At 37.1% G+C, this 21,859-nt stretch overlaps 1 protein-coding gene across 2 annotated transcripts in view; it reads left to right on the top strand.

The window, feature by feature from the left end:
* The first annotated feature begins 16,527 nt into the window (after window positions 1–16,527).
* LOC122810435 (leukotriene B4 receptor 1-like) overlaps window positions 16,528–21,859 on the top strand; it is a 127,019-nt gene continuing 121,687 nt past the window's right edge. Inside the window, exon 1 of one of the 2 annotated variants that reach the window (XM_044082051.1) lies at window positions 16,528–16,948. The gene's annotated coding sequence lies outside the window, so the exon portion shown is untranslated. Of the gene's footprint in view, window positions 16,949–19,151; window positions 19,696–21,859 lie in introns of those variants that run through there. The other variant, XM_044082052.1, reaches the window with a different exon arrangement.

Genomic DNA, 21,859 nt, shown 5'->3' with positions numbered 1-21,859 from the left:
ACATATAGAGAATTAATAACATATAAAACAATGCCCAAATCAACTTATTGGGCAATATATCACAAAAGGACAATCTATATGCTTAACATCAGAAAATAAATCAAACATTTTGCTATCTGTTAAACTAACATCTAATTATCAGTATTGGAAAATATTTAGTTGGAAGTTTCTACATAGAGCTTTTTTAACGCCTGATAGAATTGCTAAAAGCAGCTCAACTGAAAATGGGTTATGCTGGAGATGTCACTAAATAACTAAAGCCAAATTGGTTTCATATATTTTATGACTGCATTGCTATTAAAACTTATTGGAATGATGTTAAGAACTTCCTACAGGCTTTATTTACAGAGTACTCTGTTCTAGCTAAAGCACTAATTTTATTAAATGTGAATGAAGGTCCTTATTTAAATAAAATTAACTTGTATTTACTATGGACAATACTGGCAAATGCCAGAAAGTGCATTACCAGGAAATGGAACTCTAATATAGACACCACTATCTCTTTTGAAGAAAACAGCACTGATGGAGACCAAAACTAAAGAACTCAGAATTTCCCCAAAGCCGTTAGCCAACAATCCCTGGAGAAAAGTTCTATCATTGATTGATACTCTGCAAATGGAATTAGTCTCTCTCTGATATATCTGTAACTGTAACTGAATTTACTAGCTATGCTTCATAAATACTTGGTTTCTTTTATTTATGTCAGGCCAAATGTAAATATTGCATATAGTTGCATAAATTGATATTTGAAATTCAGTGTAAGTGATTTAATAAGATTTGATATGGAAATAATAAAAATATCTGAGAAATAAAATACATTTGCAAATGGCATCTCCTATAACACCAGACTTGAGTTAATCAAATGTTTAATCAGACATCATAGTATACATTTGAAAACTGTTAGCGAAGAAGTTCACTCTTTGAATGAACAAATTCTAAATCACCCATTTTCAATAATTTTATTTATATGATGATATTTCCATTAAGTTGCTACTATTATTGCTAGGAAAAATAAAAAGAATCGTTATGAGACGCTAATGCCTATTCTTCAAATTTAGCATATCTTCTTCCTGGAGGAGCTGAAGGGTCTGAATTTTTTTTTGATGATGTTATTGGTGTAAATGCTATTTCTTTGGTTGACAATTTGGCCAATAACATTACTGATGGTAGTTCCATTATTAATTCCAGCAGTAATAATGGCAACCCATGGGGTTGTGCAAGACCAAAGTAGGAATGTCAGCCCTATTACAAATGAGGCTGCTAGACCTTTCTCTTGTACTGTAACATGTTCTGTTTCCAAGTTTTTTCAGATAGGCAATCAAGAACAAACAACTCCCATGTATTCCAGCCCAAACTGAGGAAAGAAGAACAGGTGAGGATGTGGCAAAGTGAAATAAATTATGAGAATGGCATTTTTAATTTAAGCAGACATTCCTTCAATTTAGCTGAACTCAGTGTTTTGTCCAAAGGTTTTTCATTTGTTCAAAGTAACAGAATTGACTACAGTGAATTAATTACTGACTTTAAATTATTTATACATAAATTAAACCTAAAGTTCATTTTGCATAATGTTGACATCACTGATACTATTTATTGCAAGAAGCCCAGTTGTCGTAATCCACCAATACATAATACTTCACAGTTGTTTGCAAAAATTTGTGAAAGTGATTTTTATTATATCGGACACAAAAAAGAAAACTATTAATAAACGTTTTAACCTTAATGAAAATGAATGACAGACTTTACAATCCTTGTGGCAGGTCAAGCATTTAATGTTTCTGAAAGTGGACAAGGGTTGTGGGGTGGCAATAATGGAACAAAAAAGTATATTCGATATATGAATAACATGTTGAATGGAAAACAATTATTATAAAGTCAGTAAGGATTTCATCGTTAAAACTTACAAGAATATTGATATGGAATTGTTTGAGCTATCCAAGAATTGATTTAATTAACATTGAATTATTTGATTTCCTTACAGTTGAAGAGCTCAAGTTAGGAAGGATCTCTGGCATTTCACAGAGCCATAAAGATGAAAAATGTCCTCCTTTTCATCTGTTTGTTTCTAGTCCAAAAAAATATGACTGTTACTATCTCTAGCTATTTGGATGAAATTTTGAATCCCTTGGTTCAAAGCAGCCAATTTTATCTCAAAGATTTGTGGGATTTTTTTAAACCATCTTAGGCAGTATAGTTTCATTGGTGAGGAAACATTTTTTGCAACTATAGATGTTCCATCATTGTATACAGCTATTAACCAAATGGAAGGGATTAACTATGTCAAACTTTACCTTGCCAGGCTAAATAAATTACATTTTGCCATCACTGAGTTGATTGGATGTTTATTAGACATTGTTTTAACAAACAATTTCTTTACTTTTGACTCAAGATTATTCTAACAAATTTCAGGGGTGGCAGTGGGTGCTAAAGTAGCACCTGCTTTTGAAAACTTAGTCTTATGTTGGTGGGAAATTCATTTTTTGATCAAGTCAGAGTTTTTCCATTATGAGTGTTTTTATCATTGTTATATTGATGATTATTTTTAATTTGGAAAGGAAGCAAAGAAATGTTTTTGTTGAAGAAATTAACAACAGTGTTAGTTGGTTCACCTTTAATTTAAATGGCCTAGGTAACACCATTCATTTTTTAGATGTTGTAATAACAACGAAGTATCCAAATGTAAGTTCATTAGTTCAGTATTTGAAAAGAACACCTTCAGGAATAATTTTTTACACTACCAGAGTAATCAAACTAAATGTATGAAAAACAATATTTTAGAGGGCAATTGATCAGAGCCAGTAGGATAACTAGTATAGATGACAATTTATTTTGAAGAAGTGCATTTTACTACCCAGCTATTTGTGAATAGAAGATATCTGGTGGTTGAACTTGAAAAAAATTTCTAAGTCTATTATTGAACTGTTACAATCTAAATTTTCATCTATACTTCCCAAAGGTATTGTGTTTAATGCCAAGCACAATAATGATATGTCTGACACCACTTTAAGGTTTCCCATTTGTGTGTCTGTTGACAGTAAAACAATTCAAACTATTGTGTTTAATAACTGGAAAAGCATACAGGGGAACAGTGATTTGGTATGTGTTTTAAGAGATAAACCAAATTTCTGTGTTAAAAAAATCTGCTAAAATTAAGAGTCTGTTGGAAAAAGACATTGGGTGGAATACAAGAAAAAATTTCCACCACATCCACCTTTAGTTGTCCATCTTGCAGTCAATCCCCTGGATTCTTGTAGTCTTACCTATCCTGCTGGCTAGAGGCTTACTAGCTTTGTTTACTATCCTTCCCCTCATTTGCATAGGATTGCCTGCTAATGCATAGTTACATGCCCCACGCTGGGCCTCCCACCTTAGCAACCATTATTCACTGGCCAGGTTGTCTTATGCCTGCCACTGACTTGCATGGCTGAATACTGCTTTTAGTTAGAATGCTTATTTTAGGTTAATTTTATTATTTCCCCCCTGATCCCGTTTGCGCGCCGCTGCCCTATGCTTAAACAGGCAAGATCGGCAAAGGGAATTTAAAAGTTATTTGTTTTTTTTTTTACACATTTTGCAATGTCAATAGCCTTCTACTTGGCCATTGCCATGCTTCATCAATGATATTTGGAGCTGTCATAGCGCTGTTTTGTAGTTTGCAGAAACGTACTCGGTTACTAACTGAGTACATTTCTGCAGACTGCACTTGTCCTGCATTGACAGCTACCTGTTTCCTGGATCTCAAACCACCCTCATTTGCATGGTTTTCACCTGCAAATGAGGGTAATTTGCATACAGGGGCTCGGTCCATGCAGGATTAGCTTAAGAGCTCACGTGCATGTCCCGGGAGCTCATTCCTGGATCGCACATCAGCCATATTGCTGAAAATAGCTCTTAAACTATTCCTGCACACTATAACAGACTTCATAAATCCGGGGGAATGTCTTTTTATCATAATGTTAGTTCTTACCCTTTTGAGCATATTAATTACACTGTTTCTTTCAAGGCAAGATACAATTACCATAGTTCCAATGTTGTTTATGTTGCCATTTGTTGTTTTTGTTCTCATTTTTATATAAGCAAAAGTATTAGAGAATTAAGGTTTCACATTAGTGAGCATTGTTCATCATCATCTTCTTTCGGCTGTTCCCATTAGGGGTCGCCACAGCAGATCACCTGTTTCCATTTCTTCCTGTCCTCTGCATCTTGCTCTGTCACACCAGTCACCTCCATGTCCTCTCTCACCACATCCATAAACCTTATCTTAGGCCTTCCTCTTTTCCTGTTACCTGGCAGCTTCATCCTTAGCATCTTTTTCCCAATATACTTAGCATCCCTCCTCAGCACATGTCCAAACCAATGTAATCGTGCCCCTCTGGCTTTGTCTCCAAACCTTCCAACCTGGGCTGACCCTCTAATATACTTATTCCTAATCCTGTCCACCCTCATCACACCCAGTGCAAATCTTAACATCTTTAATTCTGCCACATCCAGCTCAAACTCCTGCCTTTTTGTCAATGCCACTGTCTCCAACCCATATAACATAGCTGGTCTCACTACCTTCTTGTAGACCTTCCCTTTCACTCTTACAGGTACTCGTCTGTCACAAATCACTCCTGACACTCTTCTACACCCACTCCATCCTGCCTGTACTCTCTTCTTCACCTCTCTTCCACACTCAACGTTACTCTGAACTATTGACCCCAAGTATTTAAACTCATCCATCATCGCCACCTCTACTCCTTGCATCCTCACCATTCCTGTATCCTCCCTCTCATTCACACACATATATTCTGTCTTATTCCTGCTGACCTTCATTCCTCTTTTCCCTAGAGCATATCTCCATCTCTCCAGGGTCTCCTCCACCTGTTCTCTACTCTCACTACAGATAACAATGTCATCTGCAAACATCATAGTCCACGGAGACTCCTGTCTGATCTTGTCTGTCAACCTGTCCATCACCATTGCAAATAAAAAAAGGCTCAGAGCTGATCCTTGATGTAACCCCACCTCCACCTTAAATGCATCCGTCACTCCCACCGCAGACATCACCGCTGTCACACTACCCTCGTACATATCCTGTACCACTCTTACATACTTCTCTGACAGTCCTGACTTCCTCATACAGTACCACAACTCCTCTCTAGGCACCATGTCGTATGCTTTCTCTAAGTCTATAAAACACAATGCAACTCCTTCTGACATTCTCTGTACTTTTCCATCAACACTCTCTCAGCAAACATTGCATCTGTAGTGCTCTTTCCCAGCATGAAACCATACTGCTGATCACTAATCATCACGTCCCTTCTTAACCTTGCTTCCACTCAGGAGCGGCCTTAGGTCAACTGGTGCCCTAGGCAAGGGCTCCCATCTGGTGCCCCCATCCTAGTTTACCTACACCAAATAAATACTGGAAAGCACCCCTACTACAGCTAGTTGGCCTATGTCTAAGGCCGGCCATGCTTCCACTACTCTTTCCAATAACTTCATGCTGTGACTGATCAATTGAATCCCTCTGTAGTTACTACAGCTCTGCACATCACCCTTATTCTTAAAAATCAATACCAAAACACTTTTTCTCCATTCCTCAGGCATCCTCTCACTTTCCAAGATTTCATTAAACAATCTGGTTAAAAACTCCACTGCCATTTCACCTAAACACCTCCATGCTTCCACAGGTATGTCATCTGGGCCAACAGACTTTGCATTCTTCATTCTCTTCATAGCTATCCTTACTTCCTCCTTGCTAATCCATTGTACTTCATGATTCACTATCCCTACATCATCCAACCTTCTCAATTTTAATACAATTGTGGTAGAAAATTCAACAAAATCCTGTGTTGGAGTTAAAAAAATAACAAACTATTCAAAAGAAAAAAGTGATACCACACCTTAAAGAACTGTCTATAATGACATAGAGATTTTATATTAAATGAAAGACAAACAAAAAACTATTAGCCAAAACCATTAACATTGAGGCAGTTATGAGCTCACATTAGCATCTACAACTGAAAGAAACAGAAAAGAAAAATATGCAGTTAATGATAATCCGTGATAAAAATTAAACCATGCTAGAGCTTATCAGTTAAAACTGTGAATTTTAGAAACAACGGATACATCAAATGACTTGGCTATCAAGTTTAATGTCAGCCTTATAAGATAAAAAAACAAATAGATGCTAAATAATAGTACTGATGTTTCTTGCTCCTAATTTTCACAGATTTTGTGGAGTCAACATCAGTTAAAGTCAAGAATCTTCTGTACAGTGTATGATGCAACCCAATACATCTCCACATATTCCTAAAGAAACTCCTTCAAACAAAAAGTATCTCAGAGCTTTGGCATCAAGCAGCAGTTGTCCTGATAGGCAGTGGTGGATTCTAATCCTAATGCTATGTTCTGATAAATTTGCATTATATCTCATACATTATCGAAAGCATAATCACAGATCTGCTATAAAGAAATACAAGTGATCTTTGTCTTTCTGACTTGGACAGTATAGCTTCTTCAAAGGTACTTCATCTTAACTGACCCTTGCTTGCATCTTTAAGAGGCTTACTATGGCCTGGTTAAAACGTCTGAGATGAGTCCCATATGGGAAGTCTAGAAAAGCTAGCACAAATCGATGCAAATTGCCTTATCATGATCTGGAGTAAAAACTGGTTGAATGGGAGTACCCAGCAGCTGAGGTTAGGGGTGCAATATCAAAACTATGCAACATAGCCAACACAAAATCAATTCCACCAATGTGGAAGAGAAAAGCAGGAAAATACAGAAAACACTCAACCACCACAACCTTTCCCAAAATAAATCTTCACTTTACTGTTAACAGATTGAGCGCTTTTGTTTTGTAACCCAGAACTTCATCAGAACCTGAACCAAAACCATCCTAGTTCCTTTTAAACATTTCTCTTAGGCAAACAACTTCTCAAAAATCATAACCAATGTAACATTGACTCAAATCTCTATACTTATAACATATATGATAAATACATAAACAGAAAGAAATAAGAATATATAGAAAATTATTTTACAGATAACATCTTCTACAAAATTTAGTACACAGAATTAGCCTGTAAATAATAATTAACTAATAAATATATAGTTTGTCACTAATGATAATAAATATATAATTAAATTGTATTGATCATCATAATAAATAAATATATGTGTCATAGTTGTATTGACCGCATTTTATGAACAGAAGAAATGGAAACCATCTCATTGAGACCTGAGGGGGTATATAGCATTCAACCTTAGTTACAGTACGACTTCTTTAAATTCTACTTTTAATGTCCAATCACCCCCTCTGAGGTCCATATACACATTTTCCAAAATAGCAAATTTAAACTGACATGTATCCTTAGATGCAACAGAGGCTTTAAATAGTGCATTTCTAGGATTTTTTTTTACCTGGATATCATGTAAATGTTCATAAATCCTTCTGTGTAGCACATGTTCAGTTTTCCCAATATAAACACTCAAACAGTAAGTACATAAAGAGATATAAACTACACCAGATGTTCTGTAATTACCCTTGCTTGGTCTAATAATACTATTCAAACTATTGTCCAATATAATTTGCTTATCATCCAAAATATATAGACATTGTTTGCATGCACTGCACTTAACTGTCCCCATCATTGACAAACTGTTTAGCTTGTTTTTATTGTGTTCCACAAATTGTTTAAAATGAATAGCAGTTTTAAACACACATAAAGGTTGAGTTCTTGTAATATTTAAATAAACTGGGAATGAGCTAATAATGTTCCAATTCCTATTAATACCTTATTTCTTTTCTTGCACAATCAGTACATTTGACAATAGGAGTTCTATAAAACTTAGGTGAGGGGGTCAGAAATTTCACAGTCATTACCCAGGGTAAAATTACCCTTCTCATACCCTGCACCTAACAATGGAACATATTACTTACCTCATTCAGAAAGTATGGATTTATTGATGTCTGGAATAAACTGAATGGGATAACCTCTTTCAAAAGACATTAGTTCCAGGTGTTGGAATTTTATGACTTCATATATGCTATTCATATAAACTGACCACTCACAAGACTTCTTTTTTGATGAATTGGGTGGAAACCATTAAATGGAAGGTAGGAATTACCTTGAGAGTTGGTTTCTGGTTTATCTTAGATGCACACTCATTATTATATGAACCAATGTATGTGTTTAGGTAATTCGTACCATGTTCATTATAATGCCATGTAAAATTCAAAAATGTTGTAGTGCCATTAAAATAATTTACAAATTAATCTACCAAAATGTCTAGACCTGACCATAAAATAAAAATATCATCAAGATACCTGAGGTACAATTTGCAATACTTAAAATAAAATGAATTAAAAACTCAGGCTTTCTCCCAGGCTAGAAGTACCAAGTTGGCATAAATTGGAGAGCTGACTGTCCCCGTGGCTACACCTTTAACCTGCCTGAAATAGTCTCTCTCAAAAGAAATATAATTGTAGTCTAACACTATGGTCATAAGGTCCACCAGTAATTGAATTTCCTGACTTGGAAGGAAAGAACAATCAATAAGACTGTCCTGAAAAAGTTCAGTGCCTTCTGTTTTGGGTACACAAGTAAATAAATGTATAAAGTTGATGGTGAGGAAGTTAATATCCTCTGGTCAAAGAAAAGAACAGAATCTATCCAGGAAATCCCATGAATCTTTCAAAAAATGTGGTGTCATTAAATAAAGGCTTTACTCTTTTGTCAATAAAGGTAGCCAATGAGCATATTTTCAATCCATGGGGGCACAACAATGGGTCTATATGCTTATATATTTTTGGAATTTCACAAAAAGAAGAAATTACTAGATTTTTCATTATTAAGAAAGCATAAATCTCTACATTAATTCTTCTGTCTAATAATAATTCTTCCAAAAATAAATCTGTTTTTTGATGAGCAATATTAATTTCATTATGGAAAGTTATAACATATGTACCTGCATCATAAAGCATCTACATAATTTATGCAGAATATTATAAAGCATCAACAATAACTGCCCCCCAGTCAGTCTGGAATACTTATGTTCATTAGCAAGTTTGTAATAATCTTTACTACAGGCTCTTTCAAATGTTTGTAATAATGGATGTTTAAGGGGATTAAAAATATTTTTTTTTCTTAAATACGGTTTGTGTCATATCTTCTCCTCCCATGTTATTGAAAAAAAGTGCCAGAGTTAATCTCCTTAAGAAAAGTTTAAGCTCTATAAGTAAATAAGCAATATTAAAGGAAGGGGATGGAACAAATTTAAACCATTTAGAAAATAGATTACAATGGTGGCAAGTAATAGAAATGTTACGAAAAGTGTAAATGTTGGAACCATTCTGACACAGTAATACCATCACTTTGATGTAAAAATGACCATATTTCCCCTTTTCCCCTTCCTTCCTTGATTCACTGAGTTGCATAGTACTGTCCAGCTGGGCCAGAAGCCCATTTTCAGTGAAGGCCCAGGGAGAAAAGCTCCACATGCATTAACAAAGCTTACAATAATAATAATTATTATAATACAGTAGTCGGTACAGAAAAACAATCAATAGTGTACACAAGTATACAGAGTTTCAAGTACAAGCTGTTGTAAACTTATACAGAATACTGATTACAGAGAAAGTGTGCATAGAATAAATTCAGAGACAGTATGGATGCATCTAAACAGTAACATAAATTACTATACCATATGTCAGCACAGTATGGTTGGAATCAAAGAACAAATCTAAACAAATAAATAAATAACTCTTGGTGGAACTCCTCCCATAAATGCAAATTGTCTCCAGCTTCTTCTCATGTATCTGTCTTACTGCAAACATCAGATCAGTTGAGCTGCATCCTGATCTGAATCCGAAATGCTCATGTCCCATCTTACATTCTACTACTTGGTGTATCTGTTTATCAATTACCATCTCCAAAACTTTCATGCAGTGTGATAGGAGTTTGATACCTCTGTACTGCCCACAGTTATGGATGTCACCTTTGTTCTTGTACACTGGCATGAGTATGCTTATTATCTAGTCTTCTGGGATACACCTTTCTCTCCGCACTGCAATGAGTACCCTCAGGAGCCATTTCTCCCCTATTTCATCCAGCATCTCTATCATATCTGCTGTGACCTCATCTGAGCCTGCTGCTTTCCCTGACTTCATCTTCCTTGGTGCTGTTCTTACTTCTTCTAGGGTGGGCTCCTCTTCTTCTCTTACTGTAGGCTTTTTCTGGGGCACTACAGCTTCTGTGGAATTTTCTTCATTCATAAGCTGCTAAAAGTACTCCTTCCATCTGCCTTTGATGTTCTGTGGGCTGGTGAGCATGTTGTTCCTGGCATCCCTTATGAAGGGGGTCTGAATATCTTCTTTATCTTTCTGTCTTTGTCTTGCAACCTGATGTATTTCCTTTGTGCCCCTTACTGACCACTTTCCAGATGATGGTACGGTACCTCTGATGCCCTGTTCTTTGCTATTGCAACTCCTTTCTTAGCTTCTTTGTTAGCCAAACAGTATTCCTTCCTAGCCTGGTCAGTCTTGTCTATCTCCCACTTTTTCCTGCACTCTTTCTTTCTTTTGATGACTTCCTGGACTTCTGCATTCCACCACCAGCTTTCCTTATGTATCTTATTTCCATACCTGGCTCGGCCACATATCTGTTCTGTAGTTTTCACATGCTGTTTCACGCACTGCCATTCTTCTTCAACTCCACCTATTTACTCCTCTTCGTGGGGTGCTAGAGCCCTGAGTAATTCCTTGAACTGTTGTACATTATCTCCAGTCAGCTTCTAGGTCTTCAGCCTGGTCTCTGTTGACCTTAGGACCTTCTCTGACCACTGCTTGCAGCTGATTGTGGCAACCAGTGGTTTATGCTGTGGGCTGACTGTTTCACTGGGAATGACTTTGCAATCATGGATTCTACCCCAGTGCCTTTTCCTTACTAGGAGGAAGCCTGCCTGAGTTGCATGTTGGCCACTCCTGTAAGTGATCTTGTGACTGTCTCTCTTTCTGAATCATGTGTTGGCTACTATCAAGCCATTTGCCAGACAGAAGTCTAGAATGGCCTCTCCTTCTTTATTCCTGTTGCCCCACCCATGTGGACCCAGGCAGTTCTCATATCCTGTTCTGTCTGTCCCGATATATGCATTCAAGTCAACCATTATCAACACCAATTCATGTTGTCCTGCTTTATTTAGTAGGTCCTGCAACCGCTGTATGAATGGACACTTTTCCTCACTATCACAACCCTGCTGTGGTGCATAGGCTGAGATTATGAATACTGACTGCCCTATCATTACATTGGAGTCTGATTGCCATGAGTCTGTCACTAAATCTAATGATATCCCTCAGTGCCATCTGAAGCCTCTCTTAATTCCCACACCATTTCTAGCCTGACCCCTCCTGAGTAATAGATTCTGGATCCCAAGTCAAGTGGCTTTACTGCACTGCCATTTCATCTTGTCTCTTGGATACATAGGATGTCCAGCCTCCTCTGTACTATCATGCCATCCACTTCCAAGTTGCATCCTGTCAGTAACATGATCATTAACTGTAACAAGTCTCAATTCATGTTTGGTAGGTTGATTGGTTTTACGTCCAACTTTTGTTCAACAGAGCTATCCCAGGTAACCCTGGCTGGGACAACTAGACACTGGCCAGCCAGTAGCTTATTGACTCAGAGCTGCTGGCCTTTATAGCAGGCACACAGTGGCCAACAGGGGCACATACACTTCTCTCACTGTTAACATGGGCTCCTGATGTTGGTTGGGTCCTCAACCCAATTGTCACTGGTAACTACCCATGTCATTTTTGGCAACATTAGTCAACATGACTGAATCACATAGATCCATATTTCACACCATCTAGTGGCTAGCCCTGCCACAGTGTGCAGGCTCTGATCCATATTCTCTTATCTTGAGGATACTGCTCACCACAGTAGATGCCCAAAGCGGTTGGTCTGTACAACTTTTTCCCTGTAGGGTACCATGTAAGTCTGCCCACAGCACCATTCATTGGTGAGTTTGAGATGGTAACACTCAGCATGTTTTTGGAGGTGGGAGGAACCCCAAAGAGACACAGGGAGAACATGCAAACTCCAAACAGGCATTTATCAGAGGTCAGGATTGAACCTTGTACCTTGTGCATGGGAGGTGAGGAACTTAACCAATATGCCAACTAGTCTGAGAGCCAACAGTGCTACACAGCAAGAAGTAGGAGCACCACTGCAGTGACACCGAAGTCCAGGGCGAGTGCCTGGGTAAAGCCACTGTGGGGGCAGATCTTGGTGGTAGTAGCAAATATTCAAATGAAAGCTTTGAAGGCTAAAGTGGAGAAAGGTTACATGGTAAAAGTAGATAAACATGGGTCAGTCAATCTTGAGAGATAGTCAAGTGTGGTTCAGACGGAATGGGCAATGCCCTCCATCCCACTTGGTTGATTGAAAGGGAGTCGGGTTCAGATTCCTGAATCCAGAGTGACTGAGATGGATGCCTCTTGGGGTCCAGTGCGGTGACACAAGCAATCCCAGAGAAGCCTAACAGACTGACACGGCCATCCTTAATTCTTTATTATAGAGATTATTCAGGAAATTTTTTGGTCTGGTCTTCAGAATCTTAGTACATCCAGTAATTTTTTTTTTTTTTTTTGAAAATCTGTTCTTTGATGAGGGAAAAACACATGTATATTTACATGCTAAAAATCAATATTGGTAATACCAGAAAGAAGAATATTACAAACAGTTATTCCCACATCTATGGAATAAACATCTGTTGAAGGTAAAGTATTGTAGCTGAATAACTTCTTTTGAAAACAGTCTTAATGAATACATGGGTGATCACAAATTCTTTCCTCAAACTGTAATTGTGGCTAAGCTTCTTTATAACCAGCAGGATGTAAACTTCTTCCCCAAACCTAGATCTTGTGTACCTCTAACCTCAGAGCTGAAGGTTGTGTTTCATATCACTTCAGTATATCAGCTCTCTGGGACAGAGAGATGAAGACCTTAGTATGGCCCAATTAACTTGTGACTGATTAGTGATCAGGGTGATAGAGGAACTCCCAGGGGAGGGAAAGGTATGACCAGCCTGCTTTCCTCTCTCTGCTGGAGAAGGGTTGGTGTCATGTGACTTGTGGACTGGTATCCCATCTTTTCTTAATCCCTGATGGAAATCAGAGACCAAATGTGTACATCTGCATTTGGGTGAAGTGGCCAGATCTTCATGAGGGAGATGTCAGCTTTGGAAGCAAGTGACTACCCTCATTCTGTCCACTGCATGCCCATCCCTTGAATGATGCTAGAGCTTGTGCAGGAGGCACAATTAAATCTTAAGGAAAACTCCTCATGTCTGCCTGGATGATGACCATGCCACACTCAAGTTCTCACCCTATAATGTAAAATGAATGGGTAAAGCCCCAGTGGTTGCACAGATGCTCAACAAGCACTGGGGAATAAATTATATAAAATAATCTGTTTGTTATGTGCTCGAACATCCCCACAGGAATCCCTAGAACAAAGAATGGCCAGTCATGAAACAGCTCAGATCACATGTACATGGGTCAGAGATATAGCCTATAACATAATAAGGAAAGTTATCCATCACTGGGCCTTTTTTATTACCAAAGACCATTAGTTGGGTTATATTTTCTTTCTCTGGATTAATTGGCATTGTAAATTAGAGATGCTAATCCTGAACAGAAATGTATAGAGTTTTGTATGAATCCCCACACACTATCAAATCAACAACAATACCCTAAGTACTCATGAAGTGGTAAGGGACCTGGGATCACATTTTGAGTGGGACCTTAAATTCGACCACCATTTGTCTACTGTAGTAAGGAAAGCTTTCTATGTAGCACACTTGATTAATAAAGGCATCACCTTGAGAGCAAAAGAAGTTATAACCTCCCTATACTCTGCACTTATCCGGCCCGTAATTGAGTATAACTCACCATTTGGCATGTACCATATTAAGCACCTACAGCAATTCGAGAGACCTCAGAGGATTCTAACAATGACGATCAAGGGGCTCTGCATGTGCCATACACAGACCAAAAATTCCCTGTCACTATACTCTGTATCTTATAAACTTTTTAGGGGAGACCTATGCCTGGCTTACAGCATGTGCCTCACACAGACAGACTAAAGTCCCTGTCGCTGTACTCCGTATCATATAGACTTCTTAGGGGAGACCTATGCCTGGTCTACAGAGCAACCCAAGACCCAAACCTAATGAACTTGCTGCATATTCATAAATCAAATGGGACTAGCGCTACCCATTCCAGGGACATAAATATGGCCTGCAATTTAAATAGGACATACTGGAGGGACAGATTTATCTCCCACTGACTGGCACATCTTTGGAATAGGCTACCAATTCATGTGAAACAGAGCACCTCTATGACACCGTTCAAGAGGAACTTGGATAAGTGGATGGAGCACCATAAATTCTTACCAGGAATAGAGCCCACAACCCTCCTTGACATGGACAGTCATCATTATACGCAATCCTGGGTACTGACTAGCATTTCAATGGTATTACATTGAGATGAAACAGCTAGGCTTGGAATGACTTAGTAATCTCCTATGATCCTAATACACATGCATCCGCCTCCATGTATATGATCAGGAAACTACGGTTGTATCCCTAGACATGTTCACAGGAATCCTAGTCAAATGTAACATTTCTATCTGTACAATCTAACAGATGGGCTCAAAGGTTAACATAGCACTTTGTAAACATTATACCGACATTATTTTGATCTTTTAGTCCATCACATCAGGTTCATAATGGAGCTTTATGCTTTGTTACTGAGAGATAAAAGCCTGCCTAATTCACATAGATGACAACCAACAAAACTAAGCAAAAACAGAGCTGAACCCCTAGGACTACAACTCAAAACCACTGTCTATTTTTGGTCCCAAGTCTGAACTATGGTGCTAACTGGTATAAAACATTTAGCCATCCTAGCAAACATTGTTACCCAGCAGTTTGGAACTGTCTCACAGATGCAAAGGATGTCAATCTATGGTTACAGTGGATTATAGTGTCATTAACAGATTTGTTTCACTGATATCAGTTTTCTAGTACCAAAACAATTTCACAGATTCATATATTCACAGACATTACAAGGCAAGGTCAGTCCATGCACTATTATTCCCTTGCAAATACTCACCCTTATAGGGTATCACCTTACCCCAGCATGGCAAAATAAGTGAGCCCCAGGATGAATTTATGGGCACCCATCTGATCATCAAGGTCTGCCTAAAAGAAAGTGAAGGTATCACTGTGTTTTATAAGTAATGCAAAATTATTCCCGGGATAGAAGAAGTGTACTAAATAGAAACATATCTCCCTCAAACAAGTATTATTTATTTGTTGATGGAGATTGAAGTCTGTAGCTGAAGTGTTTGTGGGGCCACTAATTTTGTAGAAGTACAGGAGCTCAAGAAGAGAGGGTTCTTTAACAGCACAGAGTGTTTGACATATTTCACCATGCAGAAGTCTATAACAGACAGATTATAGGGATACAGTCAAGTCTGTCTTGGTAGCTGAGGGACTTGAACCCAGTGACACAGTGAGAAGGACTAGATCAATCACATAGGTCAGCGATTTTTTCCTGTAAATGAAAATCACAATACAGATAAAACAGTCCAGTTAAACAGTATTGCAGAGCTAGATAGTATTGTCTGTCTCAATTCAGCCTGATTTGAATGGATAGGGGCAGTCAAACAGTGGTAGTACAAACCAGATGCAATTTGACACCAGCTATGGTATCAATCTATTAGAGGTGGTTTAATGAATATGAAATGTTTGAGAACACCATCTTAGGAACTTGGATATATACAAAATTAGTGAAACAATTAATCCAAAGTCTGGCAACAGAGAGATGAAAAGCATGGAATTCATTGCCACATGCAGAAAACAGTAGAAAATGTTATGAAATGTATAAATTATAATTATATTGCCATGGTGTCAGGAAGTTGTCATCCCTTTAAACTGCAAACACTTTTTTTTGCATTTCCAGATTTCTGTGGTTGCTTACTATGTGTTTTTATTATCAGAAAAATGATGCACTGTTAAATAATATCCCTCGTGATTTTTATATTTTGTCTGACTTAACCATGTGAAACAACAGTTAGCTACAGTTCAAAGCTTGACACAGGTGTGCATTGCAAAATGCATGTATTACTGTTCTTGTGTACGCCTGTGTTCAGTCTGAGGCTAATTTGGACACAAAACTATAAACTTATGGTTGCCTTACGAAGATGCTAGGGTGAATGGGGCAGGCACTTATTAAATGCCCTATGCCTGGGGTTGGCAGTCTGTCAAACCAAACACACAACAAGGTGCCTCAGTCGAGTTTCCTCTCCCGAGTGACAAAAATTCTCAGGAAAGCTGCAGGAAATGAACCAGAACTTCCTCAGTTGTACTAAGCACATTCCAACAATGATCTGATTGTGGCTCAAATATATGCTGAGACAATGCAAAATAATTATTTTATGCTACATCTCTGATATGAAGAGTGTAAAGAAAGCTTTGCTCTAAGACTTTGTTGTTCTCAGTTTTGCATTTTTATTTATTTTTAACCAGGAAATGGAGGAGAAAACAATGCTGTTTGAAAGACTACATTAGAGGTGTGCAAAGGTTTCATTGTCCTGTTATTATTTTCAAATAGCGTGTTCATTCTGCAAGGGGGTACACTGCTGACAGCTTCCTACAGTAAATCTTGATTGGTCATAACTCATGCTTCACAACTCGCAAACGTCTCCGCTTTCTATGAAATGCAGAAGTACTGTCCTGTACTGCCCTTATCTGCCTCTTAAAATAAGGTAGCAGAAAAGAATTGTCAGGTTAGTAAAAAGCAACAGTTATTTCAAAGGGGTCTGCAGAAAGTAACCATTTTAGTCTTTGCTGCTGGCGGAAAAGAAGTAAATAATACTGGATGTGACAGATGGTATGCATTTTTCTTTCTTTGCTTATTTATTGTGTAAAACCACAATGTACTTTTAGTTTTCAGTTTCATCTTTTTTTCCCACTGTGCTAACTGCTTATAATATTAAATCCTGTCTGTATGTCACTGTTTTTTTTTTTTTGCAAATAATGTAGTGCTGAAATCATTTTACAAATCCACAGTGCACAAGTTCTGGTTTCAATTATAACACATTATTGCAGAACATAATATCTAGTTAATCTAATTATAACAAAATGTTACTGATATCTGTCTTGTTAACATCTGAAAAAATGATTATTCAGAACCTACATATACATAATAACTAAGAATCCAAAAGTTAAAGCCACATAAATGGTTAGGAAGCTAAAGAGACAGACAAATGTATCATTATAGGGCTAAATAGGCAGCTGGATAGACAATTTTATATAGATAAGTAGGTAGGCAGTCACTTGGTCAGTTAAATATACTAATAAAGAGACAAAACAGATACAGTGCATATAACCCCTGCTGACTCGTATTTATAACATACCGAAAGGTACATGGTAATGAAAGGGTGCATCTGTGTTGAAGAAAGGAAATATGATTTTATTCTTATGATGCTTATCAGATTGAAATTAATTTTAAAGTTTTTGCCTTGATGAAAAAATGCATTATAAGGTTACATTCAGCTGAAATGGGAATTAACCAAAATCCCCATCTGTAAGGTCTATGACAACATGCATGCTTTTAGAACTTTCTTTGTAGTTACTATAACAATATTATAATTTATTTATTTCAAAACTTTTGACAGAAACAGTTTTTGGAGTTGGTGTACGTTGATTGTATTTTATATGTCTATTATTTTTATTTAATTTTAGTTATCCAGGTAAATACCACTGAAACAAATACTTCTTTACACCAATAATCTGAAAAAAAAGAGACCGTGTGCAAATAAAGACAATTTAGAAGAACCAGTCTACCATTGTGCCTTTTAGAGAAATGGAATATTTAGACATGGGACTATATACAAATTATACACACATCTAGATTTTATACATACATATATATAAGTTGTCTCCGAGGCTCAGTCTTGACATATGTTTAGTATGTGGGTGCGTGTGTGTGTGTGTGTGTGTGTGTGTGTGTGTGTGTGTGTGTGTGTGTGTGTGTGTGTGTGTGTGTGTGTGTGTGTCTGTGCATTGATTTTATATACATATATGTATATATATATATATATATATATATATATATATATATATATATGTGTGTGTGTGTGTGTGTGTGTGTGTGTGTGTGTGTATATACATATACACACAGACACACACACACACACACACACACACACACACACACACACACACGCACACACATATATATATATATATATATATATATATATATATATATATATATATGCATATAAAATCAATGCACAGACACACACACACACACACACACACACACACACACACACACACACACACACACACACACACACACACACACACACACACACACATACTAAACAAATGTCAAGACTGAGCTTCGGAGACAACTTCGTCCAGTGCCAATGCATTTTTGTGTTAAAAACAATAAGAAAGTAAACTAGGAAAAATTAGCAAAGTAAATTATAGTATAACAAATGTCCATTAAGATAGCAAAATTAGGTAACATGAACAAAATTACTCTTAGCCTAGTGCACACGTATGAACCTACGAAACATACAGATTCAAGGCGTCCGAATATTTTAAACGTATAAACAAGAGAAGAAGCAGAAGAAAGGAATGCAGTCAGAGAGGAAGTAATACAGACATCATTTCTGCAGAGTAAAGGACTTGGAAGTAAATGTCTCTTGGTGGAGAAGATTAGAAAGGGTCTCGTAATAAAGCCGAACATGTTGGGAGAAGTACATAGACAGGCAAAACAAAGTGGACAATTAAGGTCATCCATCAGAGTACATATTCAGTTCTTGGTAGAGAAGACAATGAGCTTTGCAAGCAGACAGGAGTGGACATGGGAGGAAATGTTCACATTTTGGGCACACAAATAAGTTTAGTTTCAGAAGTAAACAAGCCTTGATGATGTATTGTAAAGTATAGTTGCAAAAATAGCAAGATATGAGTTGTGGACTTCTACATGGTGTCTAGCATGCAGTGGATAAAAGGGTACAGTCTAAGCCTGCTTGGAGGGGGTGAAAGGGTGCAACATAAGCCTGTATTTAGAAAAAAAGCTAAGGCAAAAGGTAGGGGACAACAGCATGATAGTCAAAGGTGTGAAACAGAACATTCTTAATTTCATAATTTGAGCACAGATTTTGGGAATTGCAGTGTTGTGGCAATCATGGATAAGAAATAACTTAAGGGTATACTTTGTCAAAGCAGACAGTAACACTCACTACTGTACTGTATGCACTAAAAGTATTAATATGGAAATGAGGAGATGGAGGTGCAGGGCAAGAGTGCTGTGGTTTGTGACTGAAAGGTCCTGGGAGTAATTTGCTTGGTGTTGATAAATGCCTTATGTAAGAGGGTTTGGCATAACTAAGGTCTACACCTCCTAGGTATATAGTACAGGGTTTGATTCTAGTCTTAGGTTATTGGCTAGTCTTAAAATGCCCTTCAGGGCAGTTAGCCTAATGTTCATCTCTTAAGATGATTATTGTGTATTCAGCTTCGGAGACAGCCTGTGTCCTGAGATTTGCTTTTATTGTTGGAAAAAAATGGAGGCTTCTGTTCTACAACCCATCCAACATTTGAGATCAAACAATCCAGGTAAAAACACAGACTTGACAGACAAAAATGTTAGATTTGACTAATGCATTTTTTTTCATTCCAGGTTAATATAAGAAATTTTGAATTATGTAAGATAGGTATAGTATGGTGCAAAATTAAAGTCCAGTAGCAGTGTTTGATGTACAAATCACTGAAAAGAAAAATAGAAGAAAACCAGCTGTGTTTGGAATCTGGGTGTCAAAGAAGCATTTCCACTGTAGTAATTACATGAGCAATGTTCTACGAGTTGAAAATGGAATAATTACCTTTTTTGTTTAGTTTGTTTATAGACATTTTTACATGAATTTAAAAGCTGATATTAACAGACTTTGTGGCAAAGTAATTGGTGGTAGCAGCAGATAAAAGAGAAAGAACAGGGTGTGTTGTTCCTGCATTTGTTAGTAATAGTAACAAGTGCTATTTGAAGAATATTGTCAGGCAAGAAGACACAATCAAGATTGTGAAATAGAAACACTAACTCTTTATTATAAAATTGTATAAATTAACAGATCATACATTTTATGGCTGTTCACAGTCCAGTTTTCTTCTACTAAATTGTAACTTTGCAACGGTGACCTGAAACATAAAAGTAAACTTAACAAAACATGAATCAATGCACATCATAGATTAAAAGACTTGAATAACGGTAATCCTTGTTCGTGAAATATCTGCCACTAAGAGGTTAAACCATGCAATACATTTGTTTCAGAAAGACTATTTCACAATTGGTTTAGCTTAACTTCCAAAAATAAGAAATGACTCAGTCTATGAAATTAGAACCACAATGACTAAACAATATCCACTGATAAACATATGCAAGGATAGATGTGCAGAAACAAAAACAGCTGTTGCTAGTATCCAAACCTACGAAGCTTTACAGTGTGGGACTTACTCATTAATAGTTAATATTAGTTTTCTGAAGTACTGTATAACCATGAGAATCTATGTTGCATTAAAATCAGGTTATGATAATTCATAAGACCAACCTAATGCATATTACTAAAGTACTCTTTACTTTTATAAATTAAACATGTCCACTTAAGATGAAAGTTGTAGCAGAAATAGGTGTAAAAAGGAAAATAAATGTTGAACTGAGATTGAATAATGCTGTCAGTTTTACAACAGCTCAGCATAATAGCGACCAATTAATTAAGCATTTGTTCTTTTGTAATGAGCAGGCATACTAAATATAACACAGCCTTTTAAAGACACCTATACAAAGGTAACTTTTCAAACAATTGATACAAGGTAATTATCTCTTTTATGTTATCTTTTTAAATGTACAAGTTATTCATTTTTTCAACTGCTGTTGTGCTCTGTCTCACTTGGAGTAGTTATGCACTATATTAATGTAATCGCAATCATTTCTGTTAACTGAAAAGATTTCTCCTTTTTACCCTCTTGCCTTCTAAGTATGTTTTATTTTTTTTTTTAACTGAGACTGTAAAGGCAAGCTTTTACTCTTGATTTGCCATTTTTCTCTAATAATACAGTCCTATCGCACTTTTCTGTAGTTTCATTTTAGGTCTTGCTATAGCTGAACAAACAGCTACATATTAGCAATCTGATCTGTTTAGACAAAGAAATTTTTTTTTGTCAAATGTCACCCTATTTTTTTCTGTCTCTGGCTGTTAAAGTATAATTTACCCAAACATCTAGAGCTTCACTCTTGCAGTCTGTTCCTCTACAAAGCTGCTAGATGCATCCACTGAGTAACTCATGAAATAGCTTGCACTGCATTTAAAGTGCATTGGCTACTGTTTTAATCGCTTTTCTGCAAAAAAAAAAAAATGTTCTAAGCTTGTTTCCTGCCTTTCCTCTAACTAGTCTAGTCCAGATGCAGACTTGCTGTATCCAGGACTATTTTGTAAGTTTCTGAGCCCCCCCTAGACCTTTCTGTGTTGGAGGAAAGCCTTCTAGCTTATCAGTGGAAGTGGTACGCACTAGGTAGCCTATCTACCACAAGAGGAGTGGTTTCTGGCCCAGAAATTGTAGTTTATTGGCCATTTGTGCAGCTTTTCCATCCTTTTCAACTTTCAGGTTTAAAAGCCTGGGTTTGCGCTTGTTTAGGTTCATAGGTTCATAGGTAGGTACTAGGCTATTGGCCCTAGGGCCTATATAAGCCTAGCCAAAGGTACTCTGGCTTTCGCCACCCAAGAAAATT

The sequence above is a fragment of the Protopterus annectens genome, chromosome 8.part1 (assembly GCF_019279795.1).
Source record: "Protopterus annectens isolate FY-2018-M chromosome 8.part1, PAN1.0, whole genome shotgun sequence".
Lineage (NCBI taxonomy): Eukaryota > Metazoa > Chordata > Ceratodontiformes > Protopteridae > Protopterus > Protopterus annectens.
Note: the sequence above shows the minus strand (reverse complement) of the source record. Positions and strands in the feature narration are given on the sequence as shown.